Below are 26,969 nucleotides of genomic sequence, written 5' to 3' on the forward strand. Positions count from 1 at the left end.
CAAGGTCTAAATCATGTTTGATGCACTCTGTAAGAACCATTTTTGCTGTACTGTTTAAACTCGATGAAAGGAACACTGTTAACACTTTTCAGCAAGTTGCAATCATGTAATACAGAAATAAACAGTTTCTCAAAAACAAGGTCACTCTGTAAGTACCATTTTGCTGTACTGTTTAAACTCGATGAAAGGAACACTGTTAACACTTTTCAGCAAGTTGCAATCATGTAATACAGAAATAAACAGTTTTTCAAAAACAAGGTCTAAGTCATGTTTGAGTCACTCTGTAAGTACCATTTTGCTGTACTGTTTAAGCTCGATGAAAGGAACATTGTTGACACTTTTCAGCAAGCTGCAATCATGAAATACAGAAATAAATAGTTTTTCACAAACAAGGTCTAAATCATGTTTGATGCACTCTGTAAGAACCATTTTTGCTGTACTGTTTAAACTCGATGAAAGGAACACTGTTAACACTTTTCAGCAAGTTGCAATCATGTAATACAGAAATAAACAGTTTCTCAAAAACAAGGTCACTCTGTAAGTACCATTTTGCTGTACTGTTTAAACTCGATGAAAGGAACACTGTTAATAACACTTTTCAGCAAGTTGCAATCATGTAATACAGAAATAAACAGTTTTTCAAAAACAAGGTCTAAGTCATGTTTGAGTCACTCTGTAAGTACCATTTTGCTGTACTGTTTAAGCTCGATGAAAGGAACATTGTTGACACTTTTCAGCAAGCTGCAATCATGTAATACAGAAATAAACAGTTTTTCAAAAACAAGGTCTAAGTCATGTTTGAGTCACTCTGTAAGTACCATTTTGCTGTACTGTTTAAGCTCGATGAAAGGAACATTGTTAACACTTTTCAGCAAGCTGCAATCATGAAATACAGAAATAAATAGTTTTTCACAAACAAGGTCTAAATCATGTTTGATGCACTCTGTAAGAACCATTTTTGCTGTACTGTTTAAACTCGATGAAAGGAACACTGTTAACACTTTTCAGCAAGTTGCAATCATGTAATACAGAAATAAACAGTTTCTCAAAAACAAGGTCACTCTGTAAGTACCATTTTGCTGTACTGTTTAAACTCGATGAAAGGAACCCTGTTAACACTTTTCAGCAAGTTGCAATCATGTAATACAGAAATAAACAGTTTCTCAAACAAGGTCAGCAGGTCACTCTGTAAGTACCATTTTGCAGTACTGTTTAAGCTCGATGAAAGGAACATTGTTGACACTTTTCAGCAAGCTGCAATCATGAAATACAGAAATAAATAGTTTTTCACAAACAAGGTCTAAATCATGTTTGATGCACTCTGTAAGAACCATTTTTGCTGTACTGTTTAAACTCGATGAAAGGAACACTGTTAACACTTTTCAGCAAGTTGCAATCATGTAATACAGAAATAAACAGTTTCTCAAAAACAAGGTCACTCTGTAAGTACCATTTTGCTGTACTGTTTAAACTCGATGAAAGGAACACTGTTAACACTTTTCAGCAAGTTGCAATCATGAAATACAGAAATAAACAGTTTTTCAAAAACAAGGTCTAAGTCATGTTTGAGTCACTCTGTAAGTACCATTTTGCAGTACTGTTTAAGCTCGATGAAAGGAACATTGTTGACACTTTTCAGCAAGCTGCAATCATGAAATACAGAAATAAATAGTTTTTCACAAACAAGGTCTAAATCATGTTTGATGCACTCTGTAAGAACCATTTTTGCTGTACTGTTTAAACTCGATGAAAGGAACACTGTTAACACTTTTCAGCAAGTTGCAATCATGAAATACAGAAATAAAAAGTTTTTCAAAAACAAGGTCTAAGTCATGTTTGAGTCACTCTGTAAGTACCATTTTGCTGTACTGTTTAAGCTCGATGAAAGGAACATTGTTGACACTTTTCAGCAAGCTGCAATCATGAAATACAGAAATAAATAGTTTTTCACAAACAAGGTCTAAATCATGTTTGATGCACTCTGTAAGAACCATTTTTGCTGTACTGTTTAAACTCGATGAAAGGAACACTGTTAACACTTTTCAGCAAGTTGCAATCATGTAATACAGAAATAAACAGTTTTTCAAAAACAAGGTCTAAGTCATGTTTGAGTCACCTGTAAGTACCATTTTGCTGTACTGTTTAAGCTCGATGAAAGGAACATTGTTGACACTTTTCAGCAAGCTGCAATCATGAAATACAGAAATAAATAGTTTCTCACAAACAAGGTCTAAATCATGTTTGATGCACTCTGTAAGAACCATTTTTGCTGTACTGTTTAAACTCGATGAAAGGAACACTGTTAACACTTTTCAGCAAGTTGCAATCATGTAATACAGAAATAAACAGTTTCTCAAAAACAAGGTCACTCTGTAAGTACCATTTTGCTGTACTGTTTAAACTCGATGAAAGGAACACTGTTAACACTTTTCAGCAAGTTGCAATCATGTAATACAGAAATAAACAGTTTTTCAAAAACAAGGTCTAAGTCATGTTTGAGTCACTCTGTAAGTACCATTTTGCTGTACTGTTTAAGCTCGATGAAAGGAACATTGTTAACACTTTTCAGCAAGCTGCAATCATGAAATACAGAAATAAACAGTTTTTCAAAAACAAGGTCTAAGTCATGTTTGAGTCACTCTGTAAGTACCATTTTGCTGTACTGTTTAAGCTCGATGAAAGGAACATTGTTGACACTTTTCAGCAAGCTGCAATCATGAAATACAGAAATAAATAGTTTTTCACAAACAAGGTCTAAATCATGTTTGATGCACTCTGTAAGAACCATTTTTGCTGTACTGTTTAAACTCGATGAAAGGAACACTGTTAACACTTTTCAGCAAGTTGCAATCATGTAATACAGAAATAAACAGTTTTTCAAAAACAAGGTCTAAGTCATGTTTGAGCACTCTGTAAGTACCATTTTGCTGTACTGTTTAAACTCGATGAAAGGAACACTGTTAACACTTTTCAGCAAGTTGCAATCATGAAATACAGAAATAAATAGTTTTTCACAAACAAGGTCTAAATCATGTTTGATGCACTCTGTAAGAACCATTTTTGCTGTACTGTTTAAACTCGATGAAAGGAACACTGTTAACACTTTTCAGCAAGTTGCAATCATGAAATACAGAAATAAACAGTTTTTCAAAACAAGGTCTAAGTCATGTTTGAGTCACTCTGTAAGTACCATTTTGCAGTACTGTTTAAGCTCGATGAAAGGAACATTGTTGACACTTTTCAGCAAGCTGCAATCATGAAATACAGAAATAAATAGTTTTTCACAAACAAGGTCTAAATCATGTTTGATGCACTCTGTAAGAACCATTTTTGCTGTACTGTTTAAACTCGATGAAAGGAACACTGTTAACACTTTTCAGCAAGTTGCAATCATGTAATACAGAAATAAACAGTTTTTCAAAAACAAGGTCTAAGTCATGTTTGAGTCACTCTGTAAGTACCATTTTGCTGTACTGTTTAAGCTCGATGAAAGGAACATTGTTGACACTTTTCAGCAAGCTGCAATCATGAAATACAGAAATAAATAGTTTTTCACAAACAAGGTCTAAATCATGTTTGATGCACTCTGTAAGAACCATTTTTGCTGTACTGTTTAAACTCGATGAAAGGAACACTGTTAACACTTTTCAGCAAGTTGCAATCATGTAATACAGAAATAAACAGTTTTTCAAAAACAAGGTCTAAGTCATGTTTGAGTCACTCTGTAAGTACCATTTTGCTGTACTGTTTAAGCTCGATGAAAGGAACACTGTTGACACTTTTCAGCAAGCTGCAATCATGAAATACAGAAATAAACAGTTTTTCACAAACAAGGTCTAAATCATGTTTGAGTCACTCTGTAAGTACCATTTTGCTGTACTGTTTAAACTCGATGAAAGGAACACTGTTAACACTTTTCAGCAAGTTGCAATCATGTAATACAGAAATAAACAGTTTTTCAAAAACAAGGTCTAAGTCATGTTTGAGTCACTCTGTAAGTACCATTTTGCTGTACTGTTTAAGCTCGATGAAAGGAACATTGTTGACACTTTTCAGCAAGCTGCAATCATGAAATACAGAAATAAATAGTTTTTCACAAACAAGGTCTAAATCATGTTTGATGCACTCTGTAAGAACCATTTTTGCTGTACTGTTTAAACTCGATGAAAGGAACACTGTTAACACTTTTCAGCAAGTTGCAATCATGTAATACAGAAATAAACAGTTTCTCAAAAACAAGGTCACTCTGTAAGTACCATTTTGCTGTACTGTTTAAACTCGATGAAAGGAACACTGTTAACACTTTTCAGCAAGTTGCAATCATGTAATACAGAAATAAACAGTTTTTCAAAACAAGGTCTAAGTCATGTTTGAGCACTCTGTAAGTACCATTTTGCTGTACTGTTTAAACTCGATGAAAGGAACACTGTTAACACTTTTCAGCAAGTTGCAATCATGTAATACAGAAATAAACAGTTTTTCAAAACAAGGTCTAATCATGTTTGATCACTCTGTAAGTACCATTTTGCTGTACTGTTTAAACTCGATGAAAGGAACACTGTTAACACTTTTCAGCAAGTTGCAATCATGAAATACAGAAATAAACAGTTTTTCAAAAACAAGGTCTAAGTCATGTTTGAGTCACTCTGTAAGTACCATTTTGCTGTACTGTTTAAGCTCGATGAAAGGAACATTGTTGACACTTTTCAGCAAGCTGCAATCATGAAATACAGAAATAAATAGTTTTTCACAAACAAGGTCTAAATCATGTTTGATGCACTCTGTAAGAACCATTTTTGCTGTACTGTTTAAACTCGATGAAAGGAACACTGTTAACACTTTTCAGCAAGTTGCAATCATGTAATACAGAAATAAACAGTTTCTCAAAAACAAGGTCACTCTGTAAGTACCATTTTGCTGTACTGTTTAAACTCGATGAAAGGAACACTGTTAACACTTTTCAGCAAGTTGCAATCATGTAATACAGAAATAAACAGTTTTTCAAAAACAAGGTCTAAGTCATGTTTGAGCACTCTGTAAGTACCATTTTGCTGTACTGTTTAAACTCGATGAAAGGAACACTGTTAACACTTTTCAGCAAGTTGCAATCATGTAATACAGAAATAAACAGTTTCTCAAAAACAAGGTCACTCTGTAAGTACCATTTTGCTGTACTGTTTAAACTCGATGAAAGGAACACTGTTAACACTTTTCAGCAAGTTGCAATCATGAAATACAGAAATAAACAGTTTTTCAAAAACAAGGTCTAAGTCATGTTTGAGTCACTCTGTAAGTACCATTTTGCTGTACTGTTTAAGCTCGATGAAAGGAACATTGTTGACACTTTTCAGCAAGCTGCAATCATGAAATACAGAAATAAATAGTTTTTCACAAACAAGGTCTAAATCATGTTTGATGCACTCTGTAAGAACCATTTTTGCTGTACTGTTTAAACTCGATGAAAGGAACACTGTTAACACTTTTCAGCAAGTTGCAATCATGTAATACAGAAATAAACAGTTTCTCAAAAACAAGGTCACTCTGTAAGTACCATTTTGCTGTACTGTTTAAACTCGATGAAAGGAACACTGTTAACACTTTTCAGCAAGTTGCAATCATGAAATACAGAAATAAACAGTTTTTCAAAAACAAGGTCTAAGTCATGTTTGAGTCACTCTGTAAGTACCATTTTGCTGTACTGTTTAAGCTCGATGAAAGGAACATTGTTGACACTTTTCAGCAAGCTGCAATCATGAAATACAGAAATAAATAGTTTTTCACAAACAAGGTCTAAATCATGTTTGATGCACTCTGTAAGAACCATTTTTGCTGTACTGTTTAAACTCGATGAAAGGAACACTGTTAACACTTTTCAGCAAGTTGCAATCATGTAATACAGAAATAAACAGTTTCTCAAAAACAAGGTCACTCTGTAAGTACCATTTTGCTGTACTGTTTAAACTCGATGAAAGGAACACTGTTAACACTTTTCAGCAAGTTGCAATCATGAAATACAGAAATAAACAGTTTTTCAAAAACAAGGTCTAAGTCATGTTTGAGTCACTCTGTAAGTACCATTTTGCAGTACTGTTTAAGCTCGATGAAAGGAACATTGTTGACACTTTTCAGCAAGCTGCAATCATGAAATACAGAAATAAATAGTTTTTCACAAACAAGGTCTAAATCATGTTTGATGCACTCTGTAAGAACCATTTTTGCTGTACTGTTTAAACTCGATGAAAGGAACACTGTTAACACTTTTCAGCAAGTTGCAATCATGTAATACAGAAATAAACAGTTTCTCAAAAACAAGGTCACTCTGTAAGTACCATTTTGCTGTACTGTTTAAACTCGATGAAAGGAACATTGTTGACACTTTTCAGCAAGCTGCAATCATGAAATACAGAAATAAACAGTTTTTCACAAACAAGGTCTAAATCATGTTTGATGCACTCTGTAAGTACCATTTTGCTGTACTGTTTAAACTCGATGAAAGGAACACTGTTAACACTTTTCAGCAAGTTGCAATCATGAAATACAGAAATAAACAGTTTTTCAAAAACAAGGTCTAAGTCATGTTTGAGTCACTCTGTAAGTACCATTTTGCTGTACTGTTTAAGCTCGATGAAAGGAACATTGTTGACACTTTTCAGCAAGCTGCAATCATGAAATACAGAAATAAATAGTTTTTCACAAACAAGGTCTAAATCATGTTTGATGCACTCTGTAAGAACCATTTTTGCTGTACTGTTTAAACTCGATGAAAGGAACACTGTTAACACTTTTCAGCAAGTTGCAATCATGTAATACAGAAATAAACAGTTTCTCAAAAACAAGGTCACTCTGTAAGTACCATTTTGCTGTACTGTTTAAACTCGATGAAAGGAACACTGTTAACACTTTTCAGCAAGTTGCAATCATGAAATACAGAAATAAACAGTTTTTCAAAAACAAGGTCTAAGTCATGTTTGAGTCACTCTGTAAGTACCATTTTGCTGTACTGTTTAAGCTCGATGAAAGGAACATTGTTGACACTTTTCAGCAAGCTGCAATCATGAAATACAGAAATAAATAGTTTTTCACAAACAAGGTCTAAATCATGTTTGATGCACTCTGTAAGAACCATTTTTGCTGTACTGTTTAAACTCGATGAAAGGAACACTGTTAACACTTTTCAGCAAGTTGCAATCATGTAATACAGAAATAAACAGTTTCTCAAAAACAAGGTCACTCTGTAAGTACCATTTTGCTGTACTGTTTAAACTCGATGAAAGGAACACTGTTAACACTTTTCAGCAAGTTGCAATCATGAAATACAGAAATAAACAGTTTTTCAAAAACAAGGTCTAAGTCATGTTTGATCACTCTGTAAGTACCATTTTGCTGTACTGTTTAAACTCGATGAAAGGAACACTGTTAACACTTTTCAGCAAGTTGCAATCATGTAATACAGAAATAAACAGTTTCTCAAAAACAAGGTCACTCTGTAAGTACCATTTTGCTGTACTGTTTAAACTCGATGAAAGGAACACTGTTAACACTTTTCAGCAAGTTGCAATCATGAAATACAGAAATAAACAGTTTTTCAAAAACAAGGTCTAAGTCATGTTTGAGTCACTCTGTAAGTACCATTTTGCTGTACTGTTTAAGCTCGATGAAAGGAACATTGTTGACACTTTTCAGCAAGCTGCAATCATGAAATACAGAAATAAATAGTTTTTCACAAACAAGGTCTAAATCATGTTTGATGCACTCTGTAAGAACCATTTTTGCTGTACTGTTTAAACTCGATGAAAGGAACACTGTTAACACTTTTCAGCAAGTTGCAATCATGTAATACAGAAATAAACAGTTTCTCAAAAACAAGGTCACTCTGTAAGTACCATTTTGCTGTACTGTTTAAACTCGATGAAAGGAACACTGTTAACACTTTTCAGCAAGTTGCAATCATGAAATACAGAAATAAACAGTTTTTCAAAAACAAGGTCTAAGTCATGTTTGATCACTCTGTAAGTACCATTTTGCTGTACTGTTTAAACTCGATGAAAGGAACACTGTTAACACTTTTCAGCAAGTTGCAATCATGTAATACAGAAATAAACAGTTTCTCAAAAACAAGGTCACTCTGTAAGTACCATTTTGCTGTACTGTTTAAACTCGATGAAAGGAACACTGTTAACACTTTTCAGCAAGTTGCAATCATGAAATACAGAAATAAACAGTTTTTCAAAAACAAGGTCTAAGTCATGTTTGAGTCACTCTGTAAGTACCATTTTGCTGTACTGTTTAAGCTCGATGAAAGGAACATTGTTGACACTTTTCAGCAAGCTGCAATCATGAAATACAGAAATAAATAGTTTTTCACAAACAAGGTCTAAATCATGTTTGATGCACTCTGTAAGAACCATTTTTGCTGTACTGTTTAAACTCGATGAAAGGAACACTGTTAACACTTTTCAGCAAGTTGCAATCATGTAATACAGAAATAAACAGTTTCTCAAAAACAAGGTCACTCTGTAAGTACCATTTTGCTGTACTGTTTAAACTCGATGAAAGGAACACTGTTAACACTTTTCAGCAAGTTGCAATCATGAAATACAGAAATAAACAGTTTTTCAAAAACAAGGTCTAAGTCATGTTTGAGTCACTCTGTAAGTACCATTTTGCTGTACTGTTTAAGCTCGATGAAAGGAACATTGTTGACACTTTTCAGCAAGCTGCAATCATGAAATACAGAAATAAATAGTTTTTCACAAACAAGGTCTAAATCATGTTTGATGCACTCTGTAAGAACCATTTTTGCTGTACTGTTTAAACTCGATGAAAGGAACACTGTTAACACTTTTCAGCAAGTTGCAATCATGTAATACAGAAATAAACAGTTTCTCAAAAACAAGGTCACTCTGTAAGTACCATTTTGCTGTACTGTTTAAACTCGATGAAAGGAACACTGTTAACACTTTTCAGCAAGTTGCAATCATGAAATACAGAAATAAACAGTTTTTCAAAAACAAGGTCTAAGTCATGTTTGAGTCACTCTGTAAGTACCATTTTGCTGTACTGTTTAAGCTCGATGAAAGGAACATTGTTGACACTTTTCAGCAAGCTGCAATCATGAAATACAGAAATAAATAGTTTTTCACAAACAAGGTCTAAATCATGTTTGATGCACTCTGTAAGAACCATTTTTGCTGTACTGTTTAAACTCGATGAAAGGAACACTGTTAACACTTTTCAGCAAGTTGCAATCATGTAATACAGAAATAAACAGTTTCTCAAAAACAAGGTCACTCTGTAAGTACCATTTTGCTGTACTGTTTAAACTCGATGAAAGGAACACTGTTAACACTTTTCAGCAAGTTGCAATCATGAAATACAGAAATAAACAGTTTTTCAAAACAAGGCAACGGTCACTCTGTAAGTACCATTTTGCTGTACTGTTTAAACTCGATGAAAGGAACACTGTTAACACTTTTCAGCAAGTTGCAATCATGTAATACAGAAATAAACAGTTTCTCAAAAACAAGGTCACTCTGTAAGTACCATTTTGCTGTACTGTTTAAGCTCGATGAAAGGAACATTGTTGACACTTTTCAGCAAGCTGCAATCATGAAATACAGAAATAAATAGTTTTTCACAAACAAGGTCTAAATCATGTTTGATGCACTCTGTAAGAACCATTTTTGCTGTACTGTTTAAACTCGATGAAAGGAACACTGTTAACACTTTTCAGCAAGTTGCAATCATGTAATACAGAAATAAACAGTTTCTCAAAAACAAGGTCACTCTGTAAGTACCATTTTGCTGTACTGTTTAAACTCGATGAAAGGAACACTGTTAACACTTTTCAGCAAGTTGCAATCATGAAATACAGAAATAAACAGTTTTTCAAAAACAAGGTCTAAGTCATGTTTGAGTCACTCTGTAAGTACCATTTTGCTGTACTGTTTAAGCTCGATGAAAGGAACATTGTTGACACTTTTCAGCAAGCTGCAATCATGAAATACAGAAATAAATAGTTTTTCACAAACAAGGTCTAAATCATGTTTGATGCACTCTGTAAGAACCATTTTTGCTGTACTGTTTAAACTCGATGAAAGGAACACTGTTAACACTTTTCAGCAAGTTGCAATCATGTAATACAGAAATAAACAGTTTCTCAAAAACAAGGTCACTCTGTAAGTACCATTTTGCTGTACTGTTTAAACTCGATGAAAGGAACACTGTTAACACTTTTCAGCAAGTTGCAATCATGAAATACAGAAATAAACAGTTTTTCAAAAACAAGGTCTAAGTCATGTTTGAGTCACTCTGTAAGTACCATTTTGCTGTACTGTTTAAGCTCGATGAAAGGAACATTGTTGACACTTTTCAGCAAGCTGCAATCATGAAATACAGAAATAAATAGTTTTTCACAAACAAGGTCTAAATCATGTTTGATGCACTCTGTAAGAACCATTTTTGCTGTACTGTTTAAACTCGATGAAAGGAACACTGTTAACACTTTTCAGCAAGTTGCAATCATGTAATACAGAAATAAACAGTTTCTCAAAAACAAGGTCACTCTGTAAGTACCATTTTGCTGTACTGTTTAAACTCGATGAAAGGAACACTGTTAACACTTTTCAGCAAGTTGCAATCATGAAATACAGAAATAAACAGTTTTTCAAAAACAAGGTCTAAGTCATGTTTGAGTCACTCTGTAAGTACCATTTTGCAGTACTGTTTAAGCTCGATGAAAGGAACATTGTTGACACTTTTCAGCAAGCTGCAATCATGAAATACAGAAATAAATAGTTTTTCACAAACAAGGTCTAAATCATGTTTGATGCACTCTGTAAGAACCATTTTTGCTGTACTGTTTAAACTCGATGAAAGGAACACTGTTAACACTTTTCAGCAAGTTGCAATCATGTAATACAGAAATAAACAGTTTCTCAAAAACAAGGTCACTCTGTAAGTACCATTTTGCTGTACTGTTTAAACTCGATGAAAGGAACACTGTTAACACTTTTCAGCAAGTTGCAATCATGAAATACAGAAATAAACAGTTTTTCAAACAAGGCTAAGCGTGAGCACTCTGTAAGTACCATTTTGCTGTACTGTTTAAACTCGATGAAAGGAACACTGTTAACACTTTTCAGCAAGTTGCAATCATGAAATACAGAAATAAACAGTTTTTCAAAAACAAGGTCTAAGTCATGTTTGAGTCACTCTGTAAGTACCATTTTGCTGTACTGTTTAAGCTCGATGAAAGGAACATTGTTGACACTTTTCAGCAAGCTGCAATCATGAAATACAGAAATAAATAGTTTTTCACAAACAAGGTCTAAATCATGTTTGATGCACTCTGTAAGAACCATTTTTGCTGTACTGTTTAAACTCGATGAAAGGAACACTGTTAACACTTTTCAGCAAGTTGCAATCATGTAATACAGAAATAAACAGTTTCTCAAAAACAAGGTCACTCTGTAAGTACCATTTTGCTGTACTGTTTAAACTCGATGAAAGGAACACTGTTAACACTTTTCAGCAAGTTGCAATCATGAAATACAGAAATAAACAGTTTTTCAAAAACAAGGTCTAAGTCATGTTTGAGTCACTCTGTAAGTACCATTTTGCTGTACTGTTTAAGCTCGATGAAAGGAACATTGTTGACACTTTTCAGCAAGCTGCAATCATGAAATACAGAAATAAATAGTTTTTCACAAACAAGGTCTAAATCATGTTTGATGCACTCTGTAAGAACCATTTTTGCTGTACTGTTTAAACTCGATGAAAGGAACACTGTTAACACTTTTCAGCAAGTTGCAATCATGTAATACAGAAATAAACAGTTTCTCAAAAACAAGGTCACTCTGTAAGTACCATTTTGCTGTACTGTTTAAACTCGATGAAAGGAACACTGTTAACACTTTTCAGCAAGTTGCAATCATGAAATACAGAAATAAACAGTTTTTCAAAAACAAGGTCTAAGTCATGTTTGAGTCACTCTGTAAGTACCATTTTGCTGTACTGTTTAAGCTCGATGAAAGGAACATTGTTGACACTTTTCAGCAAGCTGCAATCATGAAATACAGAAATAAATAGTTTTTCACAAACAAGGTCTAAATCATGTTTGATGCACTCTGTAAGAACCATTTTTGCTGTACTGTTTAAACTCGATGAAAGGAACACTGTTAACACTTTTCAGCAAGTTGCAATCATGTAATACAGAAATAAACAGTTTCTCAAAAACAAGGTCACTCTGTAAGTACCATTTTGCTGTACTGTTTAAACTCGATGAAAGGAACACTGTTAACACTTTTCAGCAAGTTGCAATCATGAAATACAGAAATAAACAGTTTTTCAAAAACAAGGTCTAAGTCATGTTTGAGTCACTCTGTAAGTACCATTTTGCTGTACTGTTTAAGCTCGATGAAAGGAACATTGTTGACACTTTTCAGCAAGCTGCAATCATGAAATACAGAAATAAATAGTTTTTCACAAACAAGGTCTAAATCATGTTTGATGCACTCTGTAAGAACCATTTTTGCTGTACTGTTTAAACTCGATGAAAGGAACACTGTTAACACTTTTCAGCAAGTTGCAATCATGTAATACAGAAATAAACAGTTTCTCAAAAACAAGGTCACTCTGTAAGTACCATTTTGCTGTACTGTTTAAACTCGATGAAAGGAACACTGTTAACACTTTTCAGCAAGTTGCAATCATGTAATACAGAAATAAACAGTTTCTCAAAAACAAGGTCACTCTGTAAGTACCATTTTGCTGTACTGTTTAAACTCGATGAAAGGAACACTGTTAACACTTTTCAGCAAGTTGCAATCATGAAATACAGAAATAAACAGTTTTTCAAAAACAAGGTCTAAGTCATGTTTGAGTCACTCTGTAAGTACCATTTTGCTGTACTGTTTAAGCTCGATGAAAGGAACATTGTTGACACTTTTCAGCAAGCTGCAATCATGAAATACAGAAATAAATAGTTTTTCACAAACAAGGTCTAAATCATGTTTGATGCACTCTGTAAGAACCATTTTTGCTGTACTGTTTAAACTCGATGAAAGGAACACTGTTAACACTTTTCAGCAAGTTGCAATCATGTAATACAGAAATAAACAGTTTCTCAAAAACAAGGTCACTCTGTAAGTACCATTTTGCTGTACTGTTTAAACTCGATGAAAGGAACACTGTTAACACTTTTCAGCAAGTTGCAATCATGAAATACAGAAATAAACAGTTTTTCAAAAACAAGGTCTAAGTCATGTTTGAGTCACTCTGTAAGTACCATTTTGCTGTACTGTTTAAGCTCGATGAAAGGAACATTGTTGACACTTTTCAGCAAGCTGCAATCATGAAATACAGAAATAAATAGTTTTTCACAAACAAGGTCTAAATCATGTTTGATGCACTCTGTAAGAACCATTTTTGCTGTACTGTTTAAACTCGATGAAAGGAACACTGTTAACACTTTTCAGCAAGTTGCAATCATGAAATACAGAAATAAACAGTTTTTCAAAAACAAGGTCTAAGTCATGTTTGAGTCACTCTGTAAGTACCATTTTGCTGTACTGTTTAAGCTCGATGAAAGGAACATTGTTGACACTTTTCAGCAAGCTGCAATCATGAAATACAGAAATAAATAGTTTTTCACAAACAAGGTCTAAATCATGTTTGATGCACTCTGTAAGAACCATTTTTGCTGTACTGTTTAAACTCGATGAAAGGAACACTGTTAACACTTTTCAGCAAGTTGCAATCATGTAATACAGAAATAAACAGTTTCTCAAAAACAAGGTCACTCTGTAAGTACCATTTTGCTGTACTGTTTAAACTCGATGAAAGGAACACTGTTAACACTTTTCAGCAAGTTGCAATCATGAAATACAGAAATAAACAGTTTTTCAAAAACAAGGTCTAAGTCATGTTTGATCACTCTGTAAGTACCATTTTGCTGTACTGTTTAAACTCGATGAAAGGAACACTGTTAACACTTTTCAGCAAGTTGCAATCATGTAATACAGAAATAAACAGTTTCTCAAAAACAAGGTCACTCTGTAAGTACCATTTTGCTGTACTGTTTAAACTCGATGAAAGGAACACTGTTAACACTTTTCAGCAAGTTGCAATCATGAAATACAGAAATAAACAGTTTTTCAAAAACAAGGTCTAAGTCATGTTTGAGTCACTCTGTAAGTACCATTTTGCTGTACTGTTTAAGCTCGATGAAAGGAACATTGTTGACACTTTTCAGCAAGCTGCAATCATGAAATACAGAAATAAATAGTTTTTCACAAACAAGGTCTAAATCATGTTTGATGCACTCTGTAAGAACCATTTTTGCTGTACTGTTTAAACTCGATGAAAGGAACACTGTTAACACTTTTCAGCAAGTTGCAATCATGTAATACAGAAATAAACAGTTTCTCAAAAACAAGGTCACTCTGTAAGTACCATTTTGCTGTACTGTTTAAACTCGATGAAAGGAACACTGTTAACACTTTTCAGCAAGTTGCAATCATGAAATACAGAAATAAACAGTTTTTCAAAAACAAGGTCTAAGTCATGTTTGAGTCACTCTGTAAGTACCATTTTGCAGTACTGTTTAAGCTCGATGAAAGGAACATTGTTGACACTTTTCAGCAAGCTGCAATCATGAAATACAGAAATAAATAGTTTTTCACAAACAAGGTCTAAATCATGTTTGATGCACTCTGTAAGAACCATTTTTGCTGTACTGTTTAAACTCGATGAAAGGAACACTGTTAACACTTTTCAGCAAGTTGCAATCATGTAATACAGAAATAAACAGTTTCTCAAAAACAAGGTCACTCTGTAAGTACCATTTTGCTGTACTGTTTAAACTCGATGAAAGGAACACTGTTAACACTTTTCAGCAAGTTGCAATCATGAAATACAGAAATAAACAGTTTTTCAAAAACAAGGTCTAAGTCATGTTTGAGTCACTCTGTAAGTACCATTTTGCTGTACTGTTTAAGCTCGATGAAAGGAACATTGTTGACACTTTTCAGCAAGCTGCAATCATGAAATACAGAAATAAATAGTTTTTCACAAACAAGGTCTAAATCATGTTTGATGCACTCTGTAAGAACCATTTTTGCTGTACTGTTTAAACTCGATGAAAGGAACACTGTTAACACTTTTCAGCAAGTTGCAATCATGTAATACAGAAATAAACAGTTTCTCAAAAACAAGGTCACTCTGTAAGTACCATTTTGCTGTACTGTTTAAACTCGATGAAAGGAACACTGTTAACACTTTTCAGCAAGTTGCAATCATGTAATACAGAAATAAACAGTTTCTCAAAAACAAGGTCACTCTGTAAGTACCATTTTGCTGTACTGTTTAAACTCGATGAAAGGAACACTGTTAACACTTTTCAGCAAGTTGCAATCATGAAATACAGAAATAAACAGTTTTTCAAAAACAAGGTCTAAGTCATGTTTGAGTCACTCTGTAAGTACCATTTTGCTGTACTGTTTAAGCTCGATGAAAGGAACATTGTTGACACTTTTCAGCAAGCTGCAATCATGAAATACAGAAATAAATAGTTTTTCACAAACAAGGTCTAAATCATGTTTGATGCACTCTGTAAGAACCATTTTTGCTGTACTGTTTAAACTCGATGAAAGGAACACTGTTAACACTTTTCAGCAAGTTGCAATCATGTAATACAGAAATAAACAGTTTCTCAAAAACAAGGTCACTCTGTAAGTACCATTTTGCTGTACTGTTTAAACTCGATGAAAGGAACACTGTTAACACTTTTCAGCAAGTTGCAATCATGAAATACAGAAATAAACAGTTTTTCAAAAACAAGGTCTAAGTCATGTTTGAGTCACTCTGTAAGTACCATTTTGCTGTACTGTTTAAGCTCGATGAAAGGAACATTGTTGACACTTTTCAGCAAGCTGCAATCATGAAATACAGAAATAAATAGTTTTTCACAAACAAGGTCTAAATCATGTTTGATGCACTCTGTAAGAACCATTTTTGCTGTACTGTTTAAACTCGATGAAAGGAACACTGTTAACACTTTTCAGCAAGTTGCAATCATGTAATACAGAAATAAACAGTTTCTCAAAAACAAGGTCACTCTGTAAGTACCATTTTGCTGTACTGTTTAAACTCGATGAAAGGAACACTGTTAACACTTTTCAGCAAGTTGCAATCATGAAATACAGAAATAAACAGTTTTTCAAAAACAAGGTCTAAGTCATGTTTGAGTCACTCTGTAAGTACCATTTTGCTGTACTGTTTAAGCTCGATGAAAGGAACATTGTTGACACTTTTCAGCAAGCTGCAATCATGAAATACAGAAATAAATAGTTTTTCACAAACAAGGTCTAAATCATGTTTGATGCACTCTGTAAGAACCATTTTTGCTGTACTGTTTAAACTCGATGAAAGGAACACTGTTAACACTTTTCAGCAAGTTGCAATCATGTAATACAGAAATAAACAGTTTCTCAAAAACAAGGTCACTCTGTAAGTACCATTTTGCTGTACTGTTTAAACTCGATGAAAGGAACACTGTTAACACTTTTCAGCAAGTTGCAATCATGAAATACAGAAATAAACAGTTTTTCAAAAACAAGGTCTAAGTCATGTTTGAGTCACTCTGTAAGTACCATTTTGCTGTACTGTTTAAGCTCGATGAAAGGAACATTGTTGACACTTTTCAGCAAGCTGCAATCATGAAATACAGAAATAAATAGTTTTTCACAAACAAGGTCTAAATCATGTTTGATGCACTCTGTAAGAACCATTTTTGCTGTACTGTTTAAACTCGATGAAAGGAACACTGTTAACACTTTTCAGCAAGTTGCAATCATGTAATACAGAAATAAACAGTTTCTCAAAAACAAGGTCACTCTGTAAGTACCATTTTGCTGTACTGTTTAAACTCGATGAAAGGAACACTGTTAACACTTTTCAGCAAGTTGCAATCATGAAATACAGAAATAAACAGTTTTTCAAAAACAAGGTCTAAGTCATGTTTGAGTCACTCTGTAAGTACCATTTTGCTGTACTGTTTAAACTCGATGAAAGGAACACTGTTAACACTTTTCAGCAAGTTGCAATCATGTAATACAGAAATAAACAGTTTCTCAAAAACAAGGTCACTCTGTAAGTACCATTTTGCTGTACTGTTTAAACTCGATGAAAGGAACACTGTTAACACTTTTCAGCAAGTTGCAATCATGAAATACAGAAATAAACAGTTTTTCAAAAACAAGGTCTAAGTCATGTTTGAGTCACTCTGTAAGTACCATTTTGCTGTACTGTTTAAGCTCGATGAAAGGAACATTGTTGACACTTTTCAGCAAGCTGCAATCATGAAATACAGAAATAAATAGTTTTTCACAAACAAGGTCTAAATCATGTTTGATGCACTCTGTAAGAACCATTTTTGCTGTACTGTTTAAACTCGATGAAAGGAACACTGTTAACACTTTTCAGCAAGTTGCAATCATGTAATACAGAAATAAACAGTTTCTCAAAAACAAGGTCACTCTGTAAGTACCATTTTGCTGTACTGTTTAAACTCGATGAAAGGAACACTGTTAACACTTTTCAGCAAGTTGCAATCATGAAATACAGAAATAAACAGTTTTTCAAAAACAAGGTCTAAGTCATGTTTGATCACTCTGTAAGTACCATTTTGCTGTACTGTTTAAACTCGATGAAAGGAACACTGTTAACACTTTTCAGCAAGTTGCAATCATGTAATACAGAAATAAACAGTTTCTCAAAAACAAGGTCACTCTGTAAGTACCATTTTGCTGTACTGTTTAAACTCGATGAAAGGAACACTGTTAACACTTTTCAGCAAGTTGCAATCATGAAATACAGAAATAAACAGTTTTTCAAAAACAAGGTCTAAGTCATGTTTGAGTCACTCTGTAAGTACCATTTTGCTGTACTGTTTAAGCTCGATGAAAGGAACATTGTTGACACTTTTCAGCAAGCTGCAATCATGAAATACAGAAATAAATAGTTTTTCACAAACAAGGTCTAAATCATGTTTGATGCACTCTGTAAGAACCATTTTTGCTGTACTGTTTAAACTCGATGAAAGGAACACTGTTAACACTTTTCAGCAAGTTGCAATCATGTAATACAGAAATAAACAGTTTCTCAAAAACAAGGTCACTCTGTAAGTACCATTTTGCTGTACTGTTTAAACTCGATGAAAGGAACACTGTTAACACTTTTCAGCAAGTTGCAATCATGAAATACAGAAATAAACAGTTTTTCAAAAACAAGGTCTAAGTCATGTTTGAGTCACTCTGTAAGTACCATTTTGCTGTACTGTTTAAGCTCGATGAAAGGAACATTGTTGACACTTTTCAGCAAGCTGCAATCATGAAATACAGAAATAAATAGTTTTTCACAAACAAGGTCTAAATCATGTTTGATGCACTCTGTAAGAACCATTTTTGCTGTACTGTTTAAACTCGATGAAAGGAACACTGTTAACACTTTTCAGCAAGTTGCAATCATGTAATACAGAAATAAACAGTTTCTCAAAAACAAGGTCACTCTGTAAGTACCATTTTGCTGTACTGTTTAAACTCGATGAAAGGAACACTGTTAACACTTTTCAGCAAGTTGCAATCATGAAATACAGAAATAAACAGTTTTTCAAAAACAAGGTCTAAGTCATGTTTGAGTCACTCTGTAAGTACCATTTTGCTGTACTGTTTAAGCTCGATGAAAGGAACATTGTTGACACTTTTCAGCAAGCTGCAATCATGAAATACAGAAATAAATAGTTTTTCACAAACAAGGTCTAAATCATGTTTGATGCACTCTGTAAGAACCATTTTTGCTGTACTGTTTAAACTCGATGAAAGGAACACTGTTAACACTTTTCAGCAAGTTGCAATCATGTAATACAGAAATAAACAGTTTTTCAAAAACAAGGTCTAAGTCATGTTTGATCACTCTGTAAGTACCATTTTGCTGTACTGTTTAAACTCGATGAAAGGAACATTGTTGACACTTTTCAGCAAGTTGCAATCATGAAATACAGAAATAAATAGTTTTTCACAAACAAGGTCTAAATCATGTTTGATGCACTCTGTAAGTACCATTTTGCTGTACTGTTTAAACTCGATGAAAGGAACACTGTTAACACTTTTCAGCAAGTTGCAATCATGAAATACAGAAATAAACAGTTTTTCAAAAACAAGGTCTAAGTCATGTTTGAGTCACTCTGTAAGTACCATTTTGCTGTACTGTTTAAGCTCGATGAAAGGAACATTGTTGACACTTTTCAGCAAGCTGCAATCATGAAATACAGAAATAAATAGTTTTTCACAAACAAGGTCTAAATCATGTTTGATGCACTCTGTAAGAACCATTTTTGCTGTACTGTTTAAACTCGATGAAAGGAACACTGTTAACACTTTTCAGCAAGTTGCAATCATGTAATACAGAAATAAACAGTTTCTCAAAAACAAGGTCACTCTGTAAGTACCATTTTGCTGTACTGTTTAAACTCGATGAAAGGAACACTGTTAACACTTTTCAGCAAGTTGCAATCATGAAATACAGAAATAAACAGTTTTTCAAAAACAAGGTCTAAGTCATGTTTGAGTCACTCTGTAAGTACCATTTTGCTGTACTGTTTAAGCTCGATGAAAGGAACATTGTTGACACTTTTCAGCAAGCTGCAATCATGAAATACAGAAATAAATAGTTTTTCACAAACAAGGTCTAAATCATGTTTGATGCACTCTGTAAGAACCATTTTTGCTGTACTGTTTAAACTCGATGAAAGGAACACTGTTAACACTTTTCAGCAAGTTGCAATCATGTAATACAGAAATAAACAGTTTCTCAAAAACAAGGTCACTCTGTAAGTACCATTTTGCTGTACTGTTTAAACTCGATGAAAGGAACACTGTTAACACTTTTCAGCAAGTTGCAATCATGAAATACAGAAATAAACAGTTTTTCAAAAACAAGGTCTAAGTCATGTTTGAGTCACTCTGTAAGTACCATTTTGCTGTACTGTTTAAGCTCGATGAAAGGAACATTGTTGACACTTTTCAGCAAGCTGCAATCATGAAATACAGAAATAAATAGTTTTTCACAAACAAGGTCTAAATCATGTTTGATGCACTCTGTAAGAACCATTTTTGCTGTACTGTTTAAACTCGATGAAAGGAACACTGTTAACACTTTTCAGCAAGTTGCAATCATGTAATACAGAAATAAACAGTTTCTCAAAAACAAGGTCACTCTGTAAGTACCATTTTGCTGTACTGTTTAAACTCGATGAAAGGAACACTGTTAACACTTTTCAGCAAGTTGCAATCATGAAATACAGAAATAAACAGTTTTTCAAAAACAAGGTCTAAGTCATGTTTGAGTCACTCTGTAAGTACCATTTTGCTGTACTGTTTAAGCTCGATGAAAGGAACATTGTTGACACTTTTCAGCAAGCTGCAATCATGAAATACAGAAATAAATAGTTTTTCACAAACAAGGTCTAAATCATGTTTGATGCACTCTGTAAGAACCATTTTTGCTGTACTGTTTAAACTCGATGAAAGGAACACTGTTAACACTTTTCAGCAAGTTGCAATCATGTAATACAGAAATAAACAGTTTCTCAAAAACAAGGTCACTCTGTAAGTACCATTTTGCTGTACTGTTTAAACTCGATGAAAGGAACACTGTTAACACTTTTCAGCAAGTTGCAATCATGAAATACAGAAATAAACAGTTTTTCACAAACAAGGTCTAATCATGTTTGATCACTCTGTAAGTACCATTTTGCTGTACTGTTTAAACTCGATGAAAGGAACACTGTTAACACTTTTCAGCAAGTTGCAATCATGAAATACAGAAATAAACAGTTTTTCAAAAACAAGGTCTAAGTCATGTTTGAGTCACTCTGTAAGTACCATTTTGCTGTACTGTTTAAGCTCGATGAAAGGAACATTGTTGACACTTTTCAGCAAGCTGCAATCATGAAATACAGAAATAAATAGTTTTTCACAAACAAGGTCTAAATCATGTTTGATGCACTCTGTAAGAACCATTTTTGCTGTACTGTTTAAACTCGATGAAAGGAACACTGTTAACACTTTTCAGCAAGTTGCAATCATGTAATACAGAAATAAACAGTTTCTCAAAAACAAGGTCACTCTGTAAGTACCATTTTGCTGTACTGTTTAAACTCGATGAAAGGAACACTGTTAACACTTTTCAGCAAGTTGCAATCATGAAATACAGAAATAAACAGTTTTTCAAAAACAAGGTCTAAGTCATGTTTGAGTCACTCTGTAAGTACCATTTTGCTGTACTGTTTAAACTCGATGAAAGGAACACTGTTAACACTTTTCAGCAAGTTGCAATCATGAAATACAGAAATAAACAGTTTCTCAAAACAAGGTCTAATCATGTTTGATCACTCTGTAAGTACCATTTTGCTGTACTGTTTAAACTCGATGAAAGGAACACTGTTAACACTTTTCAGCAAGTTGCAATCATGAAATACAGAAATAAACAGTTTTTCAAAAACAAGGTCTAAGTCATGTTTGAGTCACTCTGTAAGTACCATTTTGCTGTACTGTTTAAGCTCGATGAAAGGAACATTGTTGACACTTTTCAGCAAGCTGCAATCATGAAATACAGAAATAAATAGTTTTTCACAAACAAGGTCTAAATCATGTTTGATGCACTCTGTAAGAACCATTTTTGCTGTACTGTTTAAACTCGATGAAAGGAACACTGTTAACACTTTTCAGCAAGTTGCAATCATGTAATACAGAAATAAACAGTTTCTCAAAAACAAGGTCACTCTGTAAGTACCATTTTGCTGTACTGTTTAAACTCGATGAAAGGAACACTGTTAACACTTTTCAGCAAGTTGCAATCATGAAATACAGAAATAAACAGTTTTTCAAAAACAAGGTCTAAGTCATGTTTGATCACTCTGTAAGTACCATTTTGCTGTACTGTTTAAACTCGATGAAAGGAACACTGTTAACACTTTTCAGCAAGTTGCAATCATGTAATACAGAAATAAACAGTTTCTCAAAAACAAGGTCACTCTGTAAGTACCATTTTGCTGTACTGTTTAAACTCGATGAAAGGAACACTGTTAACACTTTTCAGCAAGTTGCAATCATGAAATACAGAAATAAACAGTTTTTCAAAAACAAGGTCTAAGTCATGTTTGAGTCACTCTGTAAGTACCATTTTGCTGTACTGTTTAAGCTCGATGAAAGGAACATTGTTGACACTTTTCAGCAAGCTGCAATCATGAAATACAGAAATAAATAGTTTTTCACAAACAAGGTCTAAATCATGTTTGATGCACTCTGTAAGAACCATTTTTGCTGTACTGTTTAAACTCGATGAAAGGAACACTGTTAACACTTTTCAGCAAGTTGCAATCATGTAATACAGAAATAAACAGTTTCTCAAAAACAAGGTCACTCTGTAAGTACCATTTTGCTGTACTGTTTAAACTCGATGAAAGGAACACTGTTAACACTTTTCAGCAAGTTGCAATCATGAAATACAGAAATAAACAGTTTTTCAAAAACAAGGTCTAAGTCATGTTTGAGTCACTCTGTAAGTACCATTTTGCTGTACTGTTTAAGCTCGATGAAAGGAACATTGTTGACACTTTTCAGCAAGCTGCAATCATGAAATACAGAAATAAATAGTTTTTCACAAACAAGGTCTAAATCATGTTTGATGCACTCTGTAAGAACCATTTTTGCTGTACTGTTTAAACTCGATGAAAGGAACACTGTTAACACTTTTCAGCAAGTTGCAATCATGTAATACAGAAATAAACAGTTTCTCAAAAACAAGGTCACTCTGTAAGTACCATTTTGCTGTACTGTTTAAACTCGATGAAAGGAACACTGTTAACACTTTTCAGCAAGTTGCAATCATGAAATACAGAAATAAACAGTTTTTCAAAAACAAGGTCTAAGTCATGTTTGAGTCACTCTGTAAGTACCATTTTGCAGTACTGTTTAAGCTCGATGAAAGGAACATTGTTGACACTTTTCAGCAAGCTGCAATCATGAAATACAGAAATAAATAGTTTTTCACAAACAAGGTCTAAATCATGTTTGATGCACTCTGTAAGAACCATTTTTGCTGTACTGTTTAAACTCGATGAAAGGAACACTGTTAACACTTTTCAGCAAGTTGCAATCATGTAATACAGAAATAAACAGTTTCTCAAAAACAAGGTCACTCTGTAAGTACCATTTTGCTGTACTGTTTAAACTCGATGAAAGGAACATTGTTGACACTTTTCAGCAAGTTGCAATCATGAAATACAGAAATAAACAGTTTTTCACAAACAAGGTCTAAATCATGTTTGATGCACTCTGTAAGTACCATTTTGCTGTACTGTTTAAACTCGATGAAAGGAACACTGTTAACACTTTTCAGCAAGTTGCAATCATGAAATACAGAAATAAACAGTTTTTCAAAAACAAGGTCTAAGTCATGTTTGAGTCACTCTGTAAGTACCATTTTGCTGTACTGTTTAAGCTCGATGAAAGGAACATTGTTGACACTTTTCAGCAAGCTGCAATCATGAAATACAGAAATAAATAGTTTTTCACAAACAAGGTCTAAATCATGTTTGATGCACTCTGTAAGAACCATTTTTGCTGTACTGTTTAAACTCGATGAAAGGAACACTGTTAACACTTTTCAGCAAGTTGCAATCATGTAATACAGAAATAAACAGTTTCTCAAAAACAAGGTCACTCTGTAAGTACCATTTTGCTGTACTGTTTAAACTCGATGAAAGGAACACTGTTAACACTTTTCAGCAAGTTGCAATCATGAAATACAGAAATAAACAGTTTTTCAAAAACAAGGTCTAAGTCATGTTTGAGTCACTCTGTAAGTACCATTTTGCTGTACTGTTTAAGCTCGATGAAAGGAACATTGTTGACACTTTTCAGCAAGCTGCAATCATGAAATACAGAAATAAATAGTTTTTCACAAACAAGGTCTAAATCATGTTTGATGCACTCTGTAAGAACCATTTTTGCTGTACTGTTTAAACTCGATGAAAGGAACACTGTTAACACTTTTCAGCAAGTTGCAATCATGTAATACAGAAATAAACAGTTTCTCAAAAACAAGGTCACTCTGTAAGTACCATTTTGCTGTACTGTTTAAACTCGATGAAAGGAACACTGTTAACACTTTTCAGCAAGTTGCAATCATGAAATACAGAAATAAACAGTTTTTCAAAAACAAGGTCTAAGTCATGTTTGAGTCACTCTGTAAGTACCATTTTGCTGTACTGTTTAAACTCGATGAAAGGAACACTTGTTAACACTTTTCAGCAAGTTGCAATCATGAAATACAGAAATAAACAGTTTTTCAAAAACAAGGTCTAAGTCATGTTTGAGTCACTCTGTAAGTACCATTTTGCTGTACTGTTTAAGCTCGATGAAAGGAACATTGTTGACACTTTTCAGCAAGCTGCAATCATGAAATACAGAAATAAATAGTTTTTCACAAACAAGGTCTAAATCATGTTTGATGCACTCTGTAAGAACCATTTTTGCTGTACTGTTTAAACTCGATGAAAGGAACACTGTTAACACTTTTCAGCAAGTTGCAATCATGAAATACAGAAATAAACAGTTTTTCAAAAACAAGGTCTAAGTCATGTTTGAGTCACTCTGTAAGTACCATTTTGCTGTACTGTTTAAGCTCGATGAAAGGAACATTGTTGACACTTTTCAGCAAGCTGCAATCATGAAATACAGAAATAAATAGTTTTTCACAAACAAGGTCTAAATCATGTTTGATGCACTCTGTAAGAACCATTTTTGCTGTACTGTTTAAACTCGATGAAAGGAACACTGTTAACACTTTTCAGCAAGTTGCAATCATGAAATACAGAAATAAACAGTTTTTCAAAAACAAGGTCTAAGTCATGTTTGAGTCACTCTGTAAGTACCATTTTGCTGTACTGTTTAAGCTCGATGAAAGGAACATTGTTGACACTTTTCAGCAAGCTGCAATCATGAAATACAGAAATAAATAGTTTTTCACAAACAAGGTCTAAATCATGTTTGATGCACTCTGTAAGAACCATTTTTGCTGTACTGTTTAAACTCGATGAAAGGAACACTGTTAACACTTTTCAGCAAGTTGCAATCATGAAATACAGAAATAAACAGTTTTTCAAAACAAGGTCTAAGTCATGTTTGATCACTCTGTAAGTACCATTTTGCTGTACTGTTTAAACTCGATGAAAGGAACATTGTTGACACTTTTCAGCAAGCTGCAATCATGAAATACAGAAATAAACAGTTTTTCACAAACAAGGTCTAAATCATGTTTGATGCACTCTGTAAGTACCATTTTGCTGTACTGTTTAAACTCGATGAAAGGAACACTGTTAACACTTTTCAGCAAGTTGCAATCATGAAATACAGAAATAAACAGTTTTTCAAAAACAAGGTCTAAGTCATGTTTGAGTCACTCTGTAAGTACCATTTTGCTGTACTGTTTAAGCTCGATGAAAGGAACATTGTTGACACTTTTCAGCAAGCTGCAATCATGAAATACAGAAATAAATAGTTTTTCACAAACAAGGTCTAAATCATGTTTGATGCACTCTGTAAGAACCATTTTTGCTGTACTGTTTAAACTCGATGAAAGGAACACTGTTAACACTTTTCAGCAAGTTGCAATCATGTAATACAGAAATAAACAGTTTCTCAAAAACAAGGTCACTCTGTAAGTACCATTTTGCTGTACTGTTTAAACTCGATGAAAGGAACACTGTTAACACTTTTCAGCAAGTTGCAATCATGAAATACAGAAATAAACAGTTTTTCAAAAACAAGGTCTAAGTCATGTTTGAGTCACTCTGTAAGTACCATTTTGCAGTACTGTTTAAGCTCGATGAAAGGAACATTGTTGACACTTTTCAGCAAGCTGCAATCATGAAATACAGAAATAAATAGTTTTTCACAAACAAGGTCTAAATCATGTTTGATGCACTCTGTAAGAACCATTTTTGCTGTACTGTTTAAACTCGATGAAAGGAACACTGTTAACACTTTTCAGCAAGTTGCAATCATGTAATACAGAAATAAACAGTTTCTCAAAAACAAGGTCACTCTGTAAGTACCATTTTGCTGTACTGTTTAAACTCGATGAAAGGAACACTGTTAACACTTTTCAGCAAGTTGCAATCATGAAATACAGAAATAAACAGTTTTTCAAAAACAAGGTCTAAGTCATGTTTGAGTCACTCTGTAAGTACCATTTTGCTGTACTGTTTAAGCTCGATGAAAGGAACATTGTTGACACTTTTCAGCAAGCTGCAATCATGAAATACAGAAATAAATAGTTTTTCACAAACAAGGTCTAAATCATGTTTGATGCACTCTGTAAGAACCATTTTTGCTGTACTGTTTAAACTCGATGAAAGGAACACTGTTAACACTTTTCAGCAAGTTGCAATCATGTAATACAGAAATAAACAGTTTCTCAAAAACAAGGTCACTCTGTAAGTACCATTTTGCTGTACTGTTTAAACTCGATGAAAGGAACACTGTTAACACTTTTCAGCAAGTTGCAATCATGAAATACAGAAATAAACAGTTTTTCAAAAACAAGGTCTAAGTCATGTTTGAGTCACTCTGTAAGTACCATTTTGCAGTACTGTTTAAACTCGATGAAAGGAACACTTGTTAACACTTTTCAGCAAGTTGCAATCATGAAATACAGAAATAAACAGTTTTTCAAAACAAGGTCTAAGTCATGTTTGAGCACTCTGTAAGTACCATTTTGCTGTACTGTTTAAACTCGATGAAAGGAACACTGTTAACACTTTTCAGCAAGTTGCAATCATGAAATACAGAAATAAACAGTTTTTCAAAAACAAGGTCTAAGTCATGTTTGAGTCACTCTGTAAG

The sequence above is a fragment of the Salmo salar genome, chromosome 08, assembly GCF_965601325.2.
Source record: "Salmo salar chromosome 08, fSalSal1, whole genome shotgun sequence".
NCBI classification, from domain to species: domain Eukaryota; kingdom Metazoa; phylum Chordata; class Actinopteri; order Salmoniformes; family Salmonidae; genus Salmo; species Salmo salar.